The sequence below is a fragment of the Hyaena hyaena genome, unplaced genomic scaffold (assembly GCF_003009895.1).
Source record: "Hyaena hyaena isolate Hyena2069 unplaced genomic scaffold, ASM300989v1 scaffold_37, whole genome shotgun sequence".
In the NCBI taxonomy this organism is placed as follows: domain Eukaryota; kingdom Metazoa; phylum Chordata; class Mammalia; order Carnivora; family Hyaenidae; genus Hyaena; species Hyaena hyaena.
Window position 1 is genome coordinate 4016069 of NW_024080669.1, and position 13832 is coordinate 4029900.

At 47.8% G+C, this 13832-nt stretch overlaps 1 pseudogene; it reads right to left on the reverse strand.

Annotated features, from left to right (window-relative positions):
- Positions 1–11876: 11876 nt before the first annotated feature.
- LOC120229953 lies at positions 11877–12247 on the reverse strand (annotated as a pseudogene).
- Between the last annotated feature and the right edge of the window lie 1585 nt (positions 12248–13832).

Sequence of the window (13832 nt, forward strand, 5' to 3'; positions counted from 1 at the left end):
CTGTCTTTTGTGCAGTGAGGTGCCCTCAAAAGGGCAGCTTTGTTTACCCGATTCCTACAGGCCCAGTGAGGGAAACCAGATTATTTCTGCAGGGTGCTTTGTAGCAGCTTGACTCCAGGGCAGACCCAAGCATGCTGGCCGCTTGGGAGATGCCTCCTCTGTCCCAGCAGACCTTATTGTGGGGAGGGAGGGAGGGAGTCATCCCCAGTACAGTTCCAGAACGACTGGGAGGCTTCCCCTCAAGGGGCCTGCATGGGGCAGGAGTCTGGGCTTGCCTGTGCTGAGTGGTGGCTGCAGGCCTCCAGCCTGGGATATAGTCCATCCTGGATGGGCCTCACCCCCGGGTCCATGATTTTTCATTCCAAAGGTGGGGACCATGCTTCCAAGATATTCTTTCCCTTTGATCCACAGCCCAAACTCTCTTTAGAAGACACTGGCAAGGGGCGGCTGGGTGGCTCAGTTGGTTCAGTGTCTCACTTCAGCTCAGGTCATGATCTTGCAGCTTGTGAGTTCGAGCCTCTCGTCGGGCTTGGTGCTGACAGCTCAGAACCTGGAGCCTGCTTTGGATTCTGTGTCTCCCTCTCTCTCTGTCCCTCCCTCATTCATGCTCTCTCTCTCTCTCAAAAATAAATAAGCATTAAAAAAATTAGAAGCACTTACCTTCTAATCTACTAAATAATTGTCTAATTTATTGTCTTTTGCCTGCTTTCCCAGTTGGAATATAAACTCTATGAAGGCAGATATTTTTATCTGTTTTGCTTAAGGTCCCCATTCTTACACCAGTGCCTGTTACATGGTGGGAGCTCAAGAAATATGTGTGGATGGATAAGTGCTTTCTGTGTATTCTCTTCCTTAATACTTACAACAAACTTACAAGATTATTATCCTTATATTACAATTAAAGAAACTGATGCCCAGAGAGATTGAGCAAGTTTTTCAAGGCCCCACAACTCAATGATGGCAGAGCCAATTTGGGAAACGAGTATCACTTTAGAGCTGATGCTCTGGTCTGTCAAGCTAGGCTACTTCATCCAGCCATCTTCCCATCACGCATCCATCTACCTTCCCTCCCTCACTCCCTCCCTCTCCCTCTCTCTCTCTCTCTCTCAGGCAAAATCCACTCTGTACCAGTCACCATGATGGGCTTATGGAGCCAGAGAAAAAAAAGACAGATAACTAAATGATCCTTGCCTTTGGGGTTGGGAGGGGCGGTAAGCAGGACAGCAAGACAGACCTCCAAGGTGCCACGTTCAAGTTCAAGTTCGTAGGAAAGGAAGGTAGTTCCGAGCATGACTAAGCTGGGAAATTTGAGATGGTTTTCTTTGCGATCCAGCTTCTGGTGATATTAATCTCTTTTCATGTCATCCATGTACCATGATAGCCACAAACTCTGCAAGAAACCTGTACATAGGAAGGCAGAAGTCTTACGCAAATCGTTTATTTGGTGTCTGACACAGTGTTGGTCCACTGAAAGCTCTTAGTAGAAATGACAGGAGGTGGGGATGCTTGAAGCAGATTATCATTCTATTGCTGCTTTAGTTAAAGATCGCCCTGGCTGAAAATCACAAGGGAGGAAAATAATCAAATTGTTTTTCTGTTTATGTGCAATCCCAAGGGCTGAAGGTTAGGTTTTTTAAAGTCTTGATCAGTGAAGTGTCCATATAAGAGGATAATTGAACCTAGTTTCTTGGTATGAGTTGGAAGTTTTGTGAAATTCTTTCCTACTAGTGAATTGTCAACACAATTCCATCTGTTATTATTACTTCCAGGAATAATAGTTAACTTACATTGGACATTAACACTGTCGCAAGCCTGTGCTAAGTACTGATGTTATTTAATGACTACGACCCCCACTGCAATATGTAGATGATATTATCTCTTTTTTTTTAATGTTTTATTTATTTCTGAGAGAGAGAGAGAAAGAGACAGTGTGAGCAGGGGAGGGTCAGAGAGAGAGGGAGACACAAAATCTGAAGCAGGCTCCAGGCTCTGAGCTGTCAGCACAGAGCCCAACGTGGGGCTCAAACCCACATACCATGAGATCATGACCTGAGCCGAAGTCTGACGCTTAACCAACTGAGCCACCCAAGTGCCCTGATATTAGCTTTTTACATGGAAGGAGACAGACTTGGAGACATCTGCAAGATAAGGTGTTCAATCTAACCCAGTGCTGGGAATATAGTGGGTGTTCAAACAACGTCAGTGGTCCCCTTCTTGACCACTCTCCTTAATAGTCCACTCTGGTTGTAGAAACCTTGAACTTGCCTAGACGCACCTGGAGTCCATTAGTATTTGCCGCCTGTACCACCTCTGGGGTTAATGAGTTTTATAAGCTGACAGCCAGCTGTGCAAAGTATTTGTCCTCCCTTTCATTTGTTTTAAACTACCTATTTCAGGCTTCAAATAGTGCCTCTGCAGATCCCGTGATTCAGGAGTTGATGAGCACAGTCATGCTCATCTTTGATAGCCTTTAATCTTGCAGCCATTTATTGTGCACCTGCTATGTCCCAGGCCTTGCGTTGCTCTCTGTGGGGACACAGAAGAAATCTTCCCTGACCTTAAAGGGCTCTTACTCAAAAAATTTTGATGACTGAACTCTATAATATAGTTGCGAGGAGATGGACTTTGGGACTGAGTAAGCAGTGGCTGTGTCTGAGCACACAGGCTGTGCACTGCACAACCCCAGGTCATGTCCTCCGCATCAGAGGCAATTATGCACTGCAGAGTTGTGCAGTGCATGACCTGCACAACTATGCATGGTGACCTTGTAGCTGCTATGGGTAGTAGGGGAAGAGGGGGTAAAGGTGGCATAAGCAACTTACTAATATTTTCTTTCAAGGTCTATTTCCTTACCTGTAATATGGTAATCCCACTACCTTCCTCACAGAGTCGCCTTGAGGATTAAAGGAGATCATGCATGCCAAGTGAAGATTATTGTGTCTGGCACACAGGAGCTGCTGAGTAAATAGGAACCTCTATATTCTTGTCTTCCCAGAGTCAAGAGTGTGCTTTGCCGTGGAGTGAGCTCTAAATGGGTCTGATCTTATCTGGGAAGGCTCAGGCCTAAAGTCTTACCTGAGAACACGCACGTGCCTTATTGAATCCTTGGCACTAATCAATAGAAATAGTATTCTCAGCTGCTGCTGGAGGGTGAGAAACCTCATCTAAGGTCCGGGTGATGAAGTGGCTGCCTGGAATCCTCCCTATCCCTTTCTCACAGAGCTTAGACAAAAATAACAATAAAAATGACCATTATGATTGTTAGCTAATAAATACCTGACACGTTTAGTTGCCAGAATATGTGAATGCCCTCCTTAGATTTGGGTACCGCACATAAATTTTGATGATTCTTCCTAGGATAGAGGCCACGAGACTTGCATTGTCAGCCTTCCTTGCTGGTGAGGCGGCTCGTGGCTGAGGTGAAGCCAGTCTGGTCCACGGACACGCGCTTTGAGAGCCGATGGCTGGTCGGGGCAGGAGGCTTGGCAGAGGGGAGTTGGTTTACAGGTTCATGTGATGTTTATTTCTCTGAGGAAGACAGTGACAGAAACTTCTGGCAAAGCTTCTTTGCCGATTATGGCAAAGGGAGGGGGTGTTTCCTCAGGAAGCCATCCACAGTGAGGTTAGGCATCTGTCCTGACTTCACGGCTTTGGACACTTGCACCCTCACTTAAGCCTCCTCACCCCTGGCCCCACCCTCCATTGCGCTCTGCATGTCTCCTCTTCTGCCGGAATTTCTTCTTCCTCCTGAGCCTCACCGACTGCCCTCTGGGACCCACAGGCGGCCATCAGCAAACCTGCCTTTCTGAGTCACTTCTTTGAAATTCCCCAGTTCTACCCTAAGCATGCCGTTTTCTGGGGAGCTGGGCCTGGAGGTGACCTGGGACCCTTCCTCGCTTCGCATTGCTGCTTTGGTGCCGTCGTCGTCCCCTCTCTAAGAACCCCCAGCGAGGGGACTCGTGTTCTCCAGAGTTGTGGTTACCTTATGACTTTCAGTGGCTTGCTCTAATTTCATCTGGATTTTAGCTCCTGGCTCACTCTCAGCTCTCCAGTGCCACCTCTGAGAAATCTTGGTGGGTTCACTGGATATGAGCCTTCTAGCACCTTCACTTTCCAGTGTCCTGACCTCCTCCTCCAATCTTCTTCTTGCCCACCCTGTCCCAGCCACCCTACACCTTGTCACTGCCAGTCATGGCCACCCCTCCAAGATCTGCATGTTGAGGAGCCCCCACGTTTATTCCCTGATCCCCACTATGCTAGCACACAAGTTCTAGCATTCCGACTCCAACAATCCTTCCCCCTGTTGAAACATACAGTCCCTTGGTCCGAACACCCTTTGGGGATTCCTGCCCTTCTCAGGCCCTCCCTTTTATCCCGATGCAGCTTAAGTTCCAAACTCCATCTTTATAATCCTTCTTTGACATACCGCTCAGCTTCTTTGCTCCTTCTTCTCGTTGCATTTGAGGAGCAAAGTCCCAGCTCTGATGAAGTCCAGCTCTCTGCTGACTTTGAGCTTATGCGTGGACAGCTGAACGTGGCGGGAGAAGAAACCTATCCTCATCTGACTGACGTTACTCCATATTCACCAGTCAGACCTCAGGCGGCCCTGCTGCTACCGACAAGCCCACTATGTCTTCCCACCTCTCAGTCTTCCACTGTCCCCCATGACCGTTTCATCCATTTTCCCTCCTCGCTCTCAACTGACTTCACCTCCTATGTCGCCACCACCATATTGTTTCACCCACCCACCTGCCCATAATCCTGCCTCTCTGCTGTTCTGGGTGTGTGGCCCATGCTCCTGGTCAAGTGTTGACTTTCTCCCATCCCCACCAGATTTCCAGGGACGTTACTCTGCAATTCTTCCTGCTGTCTCCTGTGTCATTAATACCTGCCTCTCTGCTACATCATTTCCGTCAGCATAAGACATACTGTTACCTCTCCTACTTTGAAAAAAGTTCTCTCTTGACCCCGTGTGTCCCCTTAGCAAGCCCCTCAAAGAGTTGTCTATGCCAATGCCTCCAATTTCTCTCCTCCAGTTTTCAATTCAACCCATTCCAATTAGGCTTCACTTCCCTTCTGAAGCTGCCCTTGCCAAGGTCACAAATGAGCTTCGAGTTGCTATATCCAATGGTCAGTTCATTGTATTCATCAAATTTGGCTCATTGCTGACATTTGACAGAGCTGTTGACTTTTTCTTCCCAAAACATTTCCTTCATTTGCCTTTCAGGACATCACCTCTCTTGATTCTCTCCTACTTGTCGACTGCCTTTTACCTCCCTGTGTTCTTAATGGTGGAGTGTCCCAGAGCTCAGTCCTCACACACCTCACACACCTTCTCTATCTGCCCTGCACGATCACAGCCAGTGCCCTAGCTGTACGTTCTTAGTGGAGAAGATGACTCTCAAATGTGTGTGTCCAGTTCAGCCCTCACCCCCGAACTCCACACTCCTACCTACCTGCCTAGTCCACATCTTTGCTTGAATGTCTAAAACTGAACCGCTGACCCTACCCTCCAAACCTGCCATAACAAAGTACCACAAACTGAATGGCTTGAGCAGCAGAAAGTTCTTGTCTCGCAGTCCTGGAGGCTGGAAGTCTGAATCAAGGTGCTGCCGGGGCCCCGGTCCTTCTGAGGAATTAGGGAAGGATCTGGTCCATGTCTCTGTCCTCAGTTTTGGCAGTTTCTTGGCTTATGGCAGTGTGGCTCCAACCTTCATGCCAACTCCAACCTGTTTGTATGGATCAAATTTTCCATTTTTATAAGGACTCCAGTCTTCTAGAACCTACTCTAATGACCTCATCTCGGCTTGACTACCTCTGCAAAGTCCCTATTTCCAAATAAGGCCATATTCTTAGGTATTAAGGGTTGGGACTTCAACACATGTCTTGTGAGGGACACAGTGCAAACCATAACACCTGCACCTCCTACTGTACGCCATTTTGCCAAGAGGCAACTCCGTTCTTCCATCTTCTCAGGTGGGAAACCTGAGAGTAAGCAGTGACTTCCTGCTTTCTTACACACTGACATCCAAAGCCATCAGCATGTCTGGTTGGTTCTACCTTCAAATATATTCAGAATCCAAACGCATCTCCTCACCTCCAGTGCTTCCTCCTGGTTCAGGACACTGTCTCTTGTCATGTTGGTTAGTGGCCCAGCCGCCTAACTGGTCTCCTTGCTTCTGCTCCAGCCCTCCTGTGATAGCCACACTGACGCTTTAGAAATGTTAGGTTATCTCACTGCTCTGGTCAAACCCTCCCACACACCTGTGCATCCCCCAGCGCGTAGAGTCAGAGCCTGAAAAGCATTACGTGGTTCCCCAACCTGCTTTACCTCTCCGGACTCATCTCTTCCTCTCCCTCCTCCCTCCCTCTGCCCGCCTATTCTAGTCACCTCTCTGGTTCAGCCTCAGGGTCTTCACATTTGCCACTTCCACTGCTTGGATGCTCTTTCTCTGATAACTGCCTGGTTTGCTCCCCCCATTCCCTTTGACCCATATCTATCCCTATGACCTGCTCTATGAAGCCTGTGATCATGTGACAGATCCTATGTCGTGCTGCTGGCAACAAAGCAAGAACTTGACTTTGGAACCAGACCATCGAGGTTCAAATGCTCACTCTGACCCTTTGTGTGTATCCTTAAGCATTGATCTCTTGAAGCCTCAATTTCTTTTTAAAGAAAATGGGAGTAATAATTCTCATTTCATAGAGGTATTGAGAAAATTCATTGAGCTAATTCTTGGGAAGTGACTGGTACATAGTAAGCACGTGATAAATGTTAGTTTTTGCTGTGATTATTCACTCCCCCCATTTATTATTTACCTCACTGGTGAAGCAAGGAATAAAATTGTGGATAAGGGATTCTCTTTCGGCGCATATTTATTTATAATTTATGTATGTATTGAGAGAGCAAGCGAGTGAGCAGGGGAGGGGCAGAGAGAGAGGGAGACAGACAGAGAATCCTAAGCAGGCTCTGTGCTGTCAGCGCACAGCCTGACACGGGGCTCCAACTCAAAACCATGAGGTCATGACCTAAGCCCAAATCAAGAGTCTGACGCTTAACCAGCTGTGCCACCCGGGCACCCCTCTTTTAGCACCCTTACTTTCTTTTGGCCTCAGCTCAGGACCCAGCTCCCAAGTTCTCCCAAGGTCTGGAAATTAAGAATTAAAAAAAAAAAAAAAAAAATCAGGTCCCATCTAGCCCTTGCCTTCAAATAGCTGCAGGTTAGTATGAGTGTTAGCGTTAGTGTGTATGCAGGTGAGTGTGTTGCTTGTGCCTGTGTGTCTTTATTTTCCATTTACCTAGAAAATTGATAGATTTCCAATTTAGAGCAAGGGGGGACTGCGAGGGAGAAGGAAAATGGAGCTGCCCATCAAAATTAGCAGGGAAGTGGGGAAAGGTCATTTGATCACAGCCTGGCTGCGCTCTGAATTAACCTGCATAACAGAGACTTGTTGAGCTCGAGGCTCTTTAAGGCGCATATTAACACCAGGAGGGAGGCGGGGAGGCGATGGCATCGAGGCTCTTTAAGGCGCATATTAACACCAGGAGGGAGGCGGGGAGGCGATGCCGATGCCGATGCCCGGAGAGAAGGTCAATTTGTGCTTGCTCAGATCAGCAGGGCTCCTGCACACACTTGGCTGCAGAAGGCAGCTCCGGGCCGCTGGGGTGAGGTGCAGGGGAGGAAAGCCTAGCATCTGGAGGAGGTCCTGGTGCCTCTCCGAGGTCTGAGGGCCATCTCTGGAGTCTGGCTGGGCCCTGTCCTGGGAGCCGGGAGAGGCTTACCCTGGGCGCAGGAGCAGCAGTAGAAAGAATTAGGGAAGTGAGCGCGCCATCCAGCGTGGCAATTGCAGATTCGTTAATCGTCTGTGGGGAGAAGAATGGAGGCATTTATATGATAAAGATGCTGGGAAATTAGAGGGAGCAGCAGTGCTGTTTACTGTTTTTATTTTATTTTTATTATCATTAAATTGCTTCAAGTCACCTGTAATTTTCCTAGGCTGTCACAATTACAAAGCTTTGAGGATTACACAAGACACGCACACTCAGAAAGGTATAATTTAAACTTTCAGAGGTCTGAGGGCCTCAGCTCTTTTTCATTACCTCCCTGGCAGTTGGCCCTGATGGGTTGAATTAGGTAGCCCTTCCCCTCCCCTACCACAAGGCGGGTTCCAGCCCCTAAGCTTTGTGATTTTGCCTCCAGGTTGGGGGCACAGTAGACCATGAGCCAGCCATGCCCTGGAAAGAAGAGGCATGTCCCTAGGCCGGTGACCTAAATGCATATCCCCACTTTGCTCTAGAATGGCTGTTTGCCTGTGGGTAAGTCACTTTCCCTCCCTGTGTCTCAGTTTCCACATCCGTAACATGACGATATTTATTTGTCACTTGCAGGATTATGGTTTGGCTTATATTAAGACTATGGTGCCTTTGTTTTGATACCAGTTCTCTGACACCAACTGGGTTTCCTGCAATTCAACTTAATTTTGATACTCCCCAAAATTAGGGTCAGATCCGAACATGAAGGCCAAGGTCCCCAACAAAACTGCCCGAACCACAGACATCAGCCACAAATGGGGTCCCTGTCCTACCTGCACTCCTGTCTGACGTGGCTACAAATTCAGGGGTTCCCACAACCTCCCTTCGGGTTTGATGATAATTTGTTCGAACACACTGAAAACATTATACTTATAATGACAGTTTTATTATACAGGGTACAACTTAGAAATAGCCAAGTGGTCTCAGGGTGGGGGTGGCACAGACCTTGTGTTCTCTGTCCTTGTGGAATCAGGTCAGATCACCCTCAACATGTCAGTGTGCTCACCCACTGGGAAGGTCCCCCGAGCTTCAGTGTCTGGAGGTTTGCTGAGTTTCGTTACGGAGGCATGGTGGATTAAGGAGGCATGGTGAATTAAATCAATGGCCGTGCGATGGAATTCCATCTCCAGTCCTTCTGCCCTCCCCAGAGGAGGTGGGCAGGGATGAAAGTCAAGTTCTTGGCCATTCTGGTCTTCGCCAGCCCTTCCCTCAGAACTATCTAAGGGTCAACTATCAGTATAAACTCAGGGATGGTTAGAAGGAGCTTGTTATGAATAACAAAAAGAGACTCCTATGGGGAATTCCAAGGGTTTTTGAAGCTCTGTGCCAGGAACTAGGGACAGAGATCAAACATTTTGTTTTGCTATATCTCCAGTTGCCAGTTCTAGTTTTCTTCAGAATCACTCCAGAGCATGTTAAAAGTTCAACTTCCAGGATCCTGGCTCTCCAGGTGATTGCTAACAATAGGTCTGGGCAGACCTACAAATTTGCATTTCTAACATGCTCCCAGGTAATGTTGATGCCAGTGGTCTATGGATCATACTTGGAGAAAAGCTGATATAATATAATGTACAGTAATATGCATGAAATTGCTCTGAAAGCTGTAACATTCCTCCCAAACATTAGGCATTATCATGAGGACGGTGTCCTCCTCTGAACAGATCTGATTGTTGGATGTGTTAAATACAATTGTAATTGAACATCAGAGCCAAAGGGATCACCTTAGGGTGTCTAGTTCCCTAGAACTCCTGGAAGGTTTCTCAGGGGTTGGGAAGAGTTGGAGGATGGGATCAGAAACAGGAGCGTGCCAGGCCTCATGGAGACTAGAGCTGGACCATTTGCAGTGCTTCCTTAGTGATTCCCTTCCCCTCCCTCCTCTTCCCTGCCCATGGATGTCAGTGATAGGGACTCCCCCAGACTGCCTCCCCCAGACTCCTAGGCTGACGGTAAAGTGCAGCCTGGGTTCTCTGCACATCTGGGACCTCAGCCATGACCCCAAAACTCTCACAAGCTTTCCAATTCAGCCTCTCCAGCTGTGGTCTCCCAAAGAACCACCTGCAGAATGATCCTGAGCTGGTAACCTTTGGGGGGTGGGCCAAGGAATTGGTATTTTTAATAAGTTCCTAAGGACCCTGAGCCCTTCCCCTTAGCAGATGGCCTTGCCTCTAGCTTGCTGGGGAGTCTAATGCAGGCTCAGAAGGGTCAGCTTTCTGATTGGCAGGTAGTAGGCGCTCTGTGGGTGTTTATGAATGAATGAGAATACCCATGAATAAATTCACCTTTCCTTCTCCCCAACTTAAAGTTCTTTTGTATCTTCCTTTGTCTTTCCACTCCCCCCACCCCCCACCGTACTGACCAAGGGTCCCTGGAAGGCTTCTGGCCTCTTGTAGTATCTTCCTCTCCCAGCTACTCTCTCTCCCCTAAATCTTCTGTGTCTTTCTTTCCGCAGCTCCTATGTTCCCAGCGCAACCCAGCCCTCCCTTCAAGGTAACGTCCTGGTCTTTCTTTCTCCATGTCTCTTATCAACTTTGCTACTTTTCACCTGGATTCTTGGCATCTCTATTTCTCACTTCCTCCCACCCTCCCCTCCCCTCTCCGTCACGTCTACATCCAATCTGTGGCTCAGTCCTCTTTCTTTTACCTCTGATCTTTGTCTTAGAGTCATTTTGATCTTCCCCTCTTCAGGTGGCTTCCTATGCCAGGCCTGTGTTTGCTCAAGTTGGGTCCATTGCAATAGCTTCTATTCTAATGTCTACCCTCCAAATTATGCTGGACACTTGGCCCAATTTTTCATTTTAAGTCTTAGCTCTTTTCCTACCATTACCCTATTCGAAATGGTAGGAATTTCGAATGTGCTGACTCCACATTGTCAGCAGAATAAGATCTGCAATTTTTAGCCTCCACAAATTGACCCCTACTTGCTTTTCCAAATTTATCTTCACTCTCCTAAGCTCTCAGTATTCCCCAAATTCTAGGTCCCTATGCTCTTGGAGCTGAACACTTGCAGCATTCTCTTGCTTCCTCATCCTTATCTTTGCTTTTCTCAACATTACTGCTTCCCTTCAAACGGCTCAATACCTTCAACTACAATGGCGCCTGTTCCAAGGAGCCTTCCTTCATCCCCAGACTTAGGGCACCCTTGGAACCTCCATGGCCCACCTCTGGTCTCTTTTCTGCTTTGCCCTGTGGTTATCTATATATGTACCTTAACTCCTGAGATTATCAGCTCCTTGAAGGCAGGTAACAATGTCAGTAACAGCGTGTTCAATGGCAGGAACTGCTGTAACTTACTACCATACTCTGATTTGCTTATCACCTCATTTTAGAGATATGAGAATAGAGGCTTAGAGAGGTGATGGCCAAAAAAGATGACAAGTGGCTGGGATGAGGTTCACACCGAGATTCTAAACCCACTTTCTTTCTATTCTACAACCCAGCTCCCAAGACAAGAAAGCCCGCCTTTATGAGCAACTAGTATATGCTCCTGCGGACAGGAGTCCAAAACTGAATGGGCCAATCGCATGAAAGAATATACATGAAAGTGATTAGCACAGCATCTGGCACACAATAGGTGCTCAGTATAAATCTCACTGAGCAGTGGATTGACTCAGGGTCTACTTCTGCATGAGTGTTTGCTTCCAGAGTAGTGGCTGTGTATGACCCCAGGGAGCTGTGGAAGGAAGCCTCAGCTAAATGCAGTTCTGATGTCCTTTGAGCAAATCTCACAGCCTCTCCAACCCTGTTTCCTCACAGTGAAATGAAAAAGCCAGATGATTTTTTTTCCTAAGGTCTTTCTAACTCTTAGAGGTGAGAGGTCAATGAGTGATCAACAGCAAAGCAAATAAAACTGGGAGGGGTTATTTTCTTTTCTCCTTCCTTCCTTCCTTCCTTCCTTCCTTCCTTCCTTCCTTCCTTCCTTCCTTCCTTCCTTCTCTCTCTCTTTCCTTCCTTCCTTGTCCCTTGACAATTGTTCATTATAAAGGTGAACCATGGTCTTTAATGATAGAAGCACACGCACCACAACCACCAAATTTTTTGGATTCTCAGTGTGTAGGATCAGTTACTAGCAAGGTCAGGTCATACGAGATGAGGATGTCTTCGACCTCCTTGTTGGAAGCCTCATCCACTATTTCTAATAATAGGCCACCAGGGCTTTGGAGAGGGACTAGCAGATTGCCTAAACCTGGGCCATGTGACCACTACCCTTCACTCGGACTTGGACGTCCACCCAGGCAAATCCCTTCTTGCCTGGAAGCAGAACAGGTCCCTGTAGCTTGTGCTGCATTGTGTGTGGCTCGATCATCCCCAGGGGCCACCCATTCACCTTGATGAGACTGTCTTCTGTTTGCTGTGCACCATGGTCGTGGCCATCTTCTTGCATCTGAAGACCTGCATGGGCTCCGGAGGAGCCTTGGACGGCGTGGGTGTGAACATTGATTATTTTCATTCTTTAGATCATTCCCTCAGCAAGGGCATTTCTCTGGTTCTTAGGAAGACAAGATAATTCCCTTCTTGAAGGCTGGGATTCTGATGCCAAAGTCCCCAGCTCTCCCGGGTCATCAGGAGATACAGGGCCAGAGGACAAACAGCTACTCCTCCCTGATGCATGGAGGTGCTCTACCTGGGGCACCGAATTCTGTGGGATCTGGTCATGCTCAGTGGACAGTTAATTAATGTCTGCAGGGTGAGTTAGCAGAAATAACAACTGCTTTGATTAAGGGAGCGAGAGGGCTATGAGCTTTGATTTAAGCAAAATGGACAAAATGGGGATAGGAAATCATCCACGCGGCTCTCTTTGCTGGGCTCACTGGCCTGGCTTTTCTCTGTCCTGGTTGCTGACCCCTCCGGCTTCCCCCAGGAAATCCATGCATTACGAGAACCTGGGTTTTGTTGTTGTTGCAGATGAGAGGATCAGTACGTCAGGACTGCTATGGGCCCTGTGAGTATGGATTTGGAGAGGGGCCCAAGATGCCCGGGGAGAGGCAATGACGGCAGAGGTGAAAAGCCAGCTGCAGTCAGGAGAGAGACGCAGGGCTCACCGCAGACACTTAGTGTGGCTCACCCTCCAGCGGTAAGTGCATCCCCTGCATCTTCTCACTTAATCTGCTCCCCTATTCTAAGAGGAAGGGTGAATGCAGGGGGTGGAAAATATTGAGAAAAGAAGAAGAAAGAGAGCACTACAAATGGTGGGTTTGAGAGGGGACAGGTCTGAGTCCAGTGGTCCTCAGACTTGTGGAGACGGCTGCTGGAGGCCTCGATGCTAACATGTATCGAGCCCTACTAACCGAGAGGCATGGTGCTAAGGGGCACTGAATGCGCCAGTTGGCAGGAACATCACGGTAATTGCACCTGGTGGGAGGTAGTTCTCATGGGAAGAGACTAAGGCCCGGAGAGGATAAGGTCTTTACCCAAGTCCCACTGCTGGTGAGAACTGCCACACTCTGAACCCAGTTCTGTCCCACACCTAACTTTCATGCTAATTCTACACCAGCACTGCCTCAGCGTAAAACTCTCTGCAGAACATCGCCAAATGCTGACAAGTCCAGTCTTGGTATAAAGCACACTTCTCACCCCCAAGAGCAGGGGAAGGGGAAGGGGACGGTGAAGGGGTGGGTGAAGGAATGGGAGGTAGGGTACTTGTTGAGTACCTTAAAGCGCCTGCCACTTGGCTAGGCACGCCACATGTATTTAATTTCATTTAGTCCTTATAAAACCCGGCTGAGAAAGGCATAATTGCCCACATTTTGCAGATGAGTGTACTGAGGCCCAGAAATGGCAGTTGATTTGCTAAAGGTCATAGAGTTAGCATGTGGTAGACCAAGGATTCCGATCCAGATGGACCCAACTTCAAAGCCCGGGCTAATTAAAAATATAATTTTGTACTAAATCAAGTAGCATCGCATACAAGATTCTATTAAAGGCAAGCTGTAGCAGAGGCCAACATTCAAAAATAAATTTGTAGTTGAAAAATTTATAATTAAGGCAATCATCAATTAACTTGTTTTTCAGGGACTAGAGA